A 5,897-nucleotide genomic window follows, 5' to 3' on the forward strand; every position below is an offset into this window, starting at 1 on the left:
CCTGCATTGTAAGTATTGCTATAGGGATTGTTTTGAGATTGAGGATTGTTACTGATGTAATTTAACTATTCGTTCTCCGTGTTGTGGCCATAAGGTAGGTATTCTGAACTGCTTGATCCGCCTCCACTTGTTTCACATTGCATTACTGGGTGAACCTGTGAAGAACTAAGGAAACCATCAATTTTCTTATTCAAGAGTTCTACCTGATTAGAGAGCATGGTGACTGTATCGATGTTATAAACGCCGACTGTTTTCGTTGGCTTTGTCCTCATGACTTGCCACTAATAGTTATTAAGTGACATCTCCTCTATAAATTCATAGGCATCTTCAGGTGTCTTATTATTGATGGTTCTGCCAGCAGCTGCGTCAACCATTTGTCAAGTCAAAGGATTTAGACCATTATGAAAGGTTTGAACCTGTAGCCAAAGCGGTAACCCATGGTGAGGGCATCTTCTCAAGAGGTCCTTGTATCTCTCCCATGCATCGTAGAGTGTTTCTAAATCCATTTGCACAAAGGAAGAAATATCATCACGTAATTTAGCCATTTTAGCTGGAGAAAAATATTTTATTAAAAACTTTTTGGTCATTTGTTCCCAAATAGTGATTGACCCCCGGGGCAACAAGTTCAACCACTGTTCAGCTTCGTTTCTCAATGAAAAAGGGAATAACTGAAGACGAATGGTGTCATCAAAAACGCCATTAATTTTAAATGTATCACATAGTTCCAAAAAGTTTGCCAAATGAGCGTTGGGATCCTCGTCCTGAAAACAATCAAACTGAACAAACTGTTGTATCATTTAAATTGTGTTAGGGTTCAGTTCAAAAGTATTTATGGCTACAGTCGGTCTAACTATGCTCGATTCAGTTCCTGTTAAAGAAGGTTTAGCATAATCATACATAGTGTATGGAGAAGGATTCTGATTAACAGCAATCACAGGAAGTAGCAGATTTTCTTGGTTTTCAGTCATCTCCTCGATTGTGGTTGAAGAATTGTCCTCTTTCTCATCCTCTGTGTATCTTAGGCTTCACCTTATTTCTCTCCGGTGTCTACAAATTGTGCGGTCGATCTCACTGCCAAAAAGTAGTGGTCGTGACGGGTTTCTTCTAGTCATAAACTAGAAAAACCTGTCAGAAGGAAATAAGAGAAAAATTAGAAAAGAAAATAAATATTTAAATTGTAATAAAAGTAAAGTGGCTAAAGTAATAAAAATCGAGTTTTCCTAATATCCTAGTTCCCCGGCAATGGCACCAAAAACTTGATGCATGATATTCGTAACAGGTTTTAAAGATTTATAAATGAAACATTCTTGAGACCAACTTATTATCACGATTAAGGCAAGTGTACCTATCGAACTGTAGTATAGTTCAGCAAGACCAGATTGTCGAATCCAAAGGAACTACGAGTACTAGTATTTACTTCCTTTTTATTATCTAGCCTAAAATTTAAGAGGTTTGGTTGTCTAAACTAATTACCAACTAAGAATGCACAAAAAGAAAAACTTGGGAAAATACTTTTAGTAAAATTTGATTGATTGATACAATACCTAAGGACAAATCCACCTAGACTCCACTTGTTATTTGACTCTGAATCAGACGATTTATTCATTTGACTTGATTTGTAGAAATCCCTAAGTTATATTATTATTTCTCTCGAGACTAATAACGTCTAACCCTAGGTTGAATAATTGAAATCTCTTTCTAATCAACACCTTAGAATTGCATTAACTCGATCTATGGATTCCCTTATTAGGTTTCACTGTAATCCGACAAAATCTTGTCACCCTATCTCTAGGCGCACAACCAACTCCGCTTAATTATGAAAAATTTACTCATAGACAAGGTCTATTCCTCCTCTGAATAAGAGCTTAAATTGAATCAATATCCTGGAATATCAAAACAAGAATTAAGAACACATAATTAAGAACAAGTCAAATATTTATCATACAATTCAGATAGTAATAACAAGATCTGTCTTAGGTTTCATTCCCCTTAGGTATTTAGGGTTTAGTTCACACTTATGAAATAAAACATCTAAAAAACATAAAGATAACAAAACATAAGAAAACCCAAAACTTCTGAAAGAACTTGAAGGGAGATCTATAGTCTTGATGATGAATCTGGCTCTTGAGATGGATCAATCGGCTTTCCTTGAGTAATTCCTTGCTTCCTACTCTGCATCCCCCTCTCCTAAGTGCCTCCTCAAGTGTTTAAATAGGCTTTGGAATGCCTAAGAGCCCTAAAAATTGGCCTTTTTTGAATTCGACTCAACTTGGGTTTGGCAGGGATACACCCGTGTAACACGCCCGTGTACGATTACTGAAGGCTGTGGTAAAGGCTGTTAAATGGGCACGGGCATGTGGTATACCAGTGTAAGGCATGCTTCGATCCTACCAAATTGACACGACCGTGTGACATGCCCGTGTGAGGAAGTCTAGGCTGTCTTGTTTTCCTATGTAGGTCCATTTTCTCTATTTTCGGCCCTTTCTCGCTCTTTTCACTCTCCTATGCTCTCCTAAGTATAAAACATGAGATTAAAGGATTAGGAGCATCAAATTCACCAATCTAAGGATAAACCATCCATAAATGCGTTAGGCATGGGGTAAAAATATGTATAAATTACGGTTTATCACAGTGCCTGAAGAAAGTAGACTCGTAACGTAAGCCAAAGGGGGAGGCTAGAGAGGCTTTCTTCCAAATGATGAATGATCGGTATGCTGAGTTCGTCCGTACACCTAAAGAGCCGAGTTTTGGCTCGAGAATTCTATTCGGGTGTTAGATGAACTGTCTTGTACACCTAAAGACTGTTTGAAGTGTGCTATTTCGTTGTTGAAGGATGATGCCTACCATTGGTGGAAGACTTTGATTTCTGTTGTTCCTAAGGAGGCAGTTACTTGGGACTTCTTTCAGGAGGAATTCTGGAAGAAGTATATTAGCGAAAGTTTTATCGTCCAAAAACATAAGGAATTTCTTGAACTTAAACAGGGTCACATGTCAGTTACCGAATATGAACGAGAGTTCGTCCGGCTTAGTAAGTATGCCCGAGAATGTGTGCCCACTGAGGCTAAGATGTGTAGGGGGTTTGAAGATGGACTTAATGAGGATATTAGGGTGTTAATGAGCATCCTTGAACTAAAGGAATTTGTTGTGCTCGTTGAACGGGCATGTAAGGCTAAACAATTAACAAGGGAGAAGAAGAAAGCTGAGTTAGAAGCTAAAGATATGCGAAAGAGAATGTTGAACAGATCGGCCCCAACTCAGTCTAAGAAATTTAAATATGTGTATTCTCATTCTTATGCATCGGCAGGATGCTCCCATAGAAATCGTAAGAAGCAAAGTTTGGGTTTTCGGACTCAGACTACATCTGTAGCTAGCATAAGAGATGCTACACCTTGTTGACACGAGTGTGAATACTGTGGAAGACGTCATCCAGGCTCATGTAGGAGGAATGATGGGACGTGTTATAGATGTGGTTCTTAAGACCACTTTATTAAGGATTATCCCGAGACAGACGAGAGATTTCAAAATGCAAGACAAAGTGGTTCAGATTCAAAGGCGAGACCCCTGAAAAGTGTCGGTACTGGAGCTAGCAGCAAAAATATGACACAAGATACAACTGTACGATCTAAGGCTGGGGCTCCAGTTAGAGCCTATGCCATACGAGCACGTGAAGAAGCATCCTTGCTTGACGTAATCACTGGTACATTTTTCGGCTAACTTGATGTTGTTGTCGTTTGATGAATTCGCTGTTATATTGGGTATGGATTGGTTGGCACTTCATGGTGCTATAGTAGATTGTAAACAGAAAGTTATAGATTTGAGACATGAGAATGGTGAAGTCCTTTGAGTCGGATCAAATGAAGTTAGTGGCTTGCCAATCGTAATTTCTTTGATGACCGCTCAGAAATGTATGAGAAAAGGATATGAAGCATATCTAGCTTATGTGTTGAATACAAAAGAATCTGAGTTGAAAGTCGAATCAGTACCTGTTGTATGTGAGTTAGCGGATGTGTTCCCCAAAGAATTGCTAGGTTTACCCTTGGTTATGGAAGTTGAATTTGGTATTGAGTTAATGCCAGGGACTGCACCTATCTCTATTACTTCGTATAGGATGGCTCTGATGGAGTTAAGGGAATTAAAGTCACAGTTGCAAGAATTGGTTGACAGGGCTTTGCGAGACTCGATTTTTCACCTTGGGGTGTTCCCGTGTTATTCGTAAAGAAGAAAGATGGTTCTATGAGATTGTGTATTGATTACCAGCAACTTAATAAAGTAGAATTGATGATTTCTTCGATCAGCTAAAAGGAGAAACATGTTTTCCAAGATAGAATTAAGGTCCGGTTATTACCAGTTGTGAGTTAAGGAGACAGACGTACCTAGGATTGCTTTTAGAATAAGGTATGGTCACTACGAATTCCTTGCTATGCCTTTTGGATTGACGAATGCTCCGGCTGTGTTTATGGATTTGATGAATAGAATATTTCGTCCATACTTGTAGTGTTCATAGATGACATTTTAATTTACTCTAGAGATGAGATAGAACATGCTGAACATCTGAGGATCGTTTTGCAGACTTTGAGGGATAAGCAATTATATGCCAAGTTCAGTAAAAGTGAGTGTTGGCTTCAGGATGTTAGATTCTTAGGCCACATTGTTTCCAGTGATGGTATTTGGGTTGATCCTAGTAAAATTTCTGCCATTTTTGAATGGAAGCCTCCAAGGAATGTAAGAGAAGTTAGGGCTTAGCTGGTTATTATCGAAGGTTTGTAAAAGGATTTTCTATGATAGCCACTCCTATGACGAGACTGCTGCAAAAGAATGTTAAGTTTGAGTGGACAAAAAAGTGCCAACAAAGCTTTGAAAAGTTGAAAATGCTATTGACCAAGGCACCAGTGCTAGTACAACTGGAACCAGGGATAGAATTTGTAATCTACAACGATGCGTCCTTGATGGACTAGGATGTGTGCTTATGCAATAAGAAAAAGTTGTAGCTTATGCTTTGAGACAGCTGAAACCTCATGAGAAGACTTATCCAACTCATGATTTGGAATTTCCCGCCATAGTGTTTGCCTTGAAGATTTGGTGCCATTATTTGTTCGAGGAAAAATGCCATGTCTATATCGATCATAAGAGCCTCAAGTATTTGATGACTCCAAAATATTTGAATTTAAGACAACGAAGATGGTTGGAAATGTTAAAAGATTATGAGATTATAATTGATTATCATCTAGGGAAGGCGAACGTCGTCGCTGATGCTTTCAGCAGGAAGTCTCTATTCAATTTGAGGGCAATGAATACACAGATGATCTTATATAATGATGGTTCCATTTTAGCTGAATTGAGAGCTAGGCTGACTCTTCTTCGTCAGATTTATGAAGCTCAAAAATCCAATGAGGAATTACAAGCTAAGAAAGTTCAGTGTGAAGTAACCAGTAAACCCAACTTTCAGACTGACTCCGATTGATACTTGAGATTTCGGGGAAGAATCTATGTTCCGAAGAATGCCGAGTTGATCCAGACTATTTTACATGAGGCACATAACAATCATATGTCAGTTCATCCGGGAAGTACCAAGATGTACAATGACTTGAAGAAAGTTTATTGGTGGAATGACATGAAAATAGATATCTCAAAATTTGTAACAAGATGTTTGATTTGTCAACAAGTTAAAGCTAAACATCAAGTACCCCCCGGTTTACTCCAGCCTATTGTGGTCCCTGAGTGAAAAAGGGATTAGATCACTATGGATTTCGTGACCGGGTTGCCAGTGACTCTAAGAAAGAGAGATGCTATTTGGGTGATAGTTGATAGATTGATTAAATCGACCCATTTTATATCAGTACGCACAGATTATTCTCTAGATAAGTTAGCCAATTTGTACATTTCAGAGGTTGTTAGAC

The 5,897-nt window shown here is 38.5% G+C and overlaps 1 non-coding gene across 1 annotated transcript; it reads left to right on the forward strand.

The window, feature by feature from the left end:
- The first annotated feature begins 432 nt into the window (after window positions 1-432).
- Window positions 433-539, forward strand: LOC128296053 (small nucleolar RNA R71). Its single transcript, XR_008286601.1, has one exon. It is a non-coding gene; the product is annotated as a small nucleolar RNA R71 (small nucleolar RNA).
- The last annotated feature ends 5,358 nt before the right edge of the window (window positions 540-5,897 follow it).

This window comes from Gossypium arboreum, chromosome 7 (assembly GCF_025698485.1).
Source record: "Gossypium arboreum isolate Shixiya-1 chromosome 7, ASM2569848v2, whole genome shotgun sequence".
In the NCBI taxonomy this organism is placed as follows: Eukaryota; Viridiplantae; Streptophyta; class Magnoliopsida; order Malvales; family Malvaceae; genus Gossypium; species Gossypium arboreum.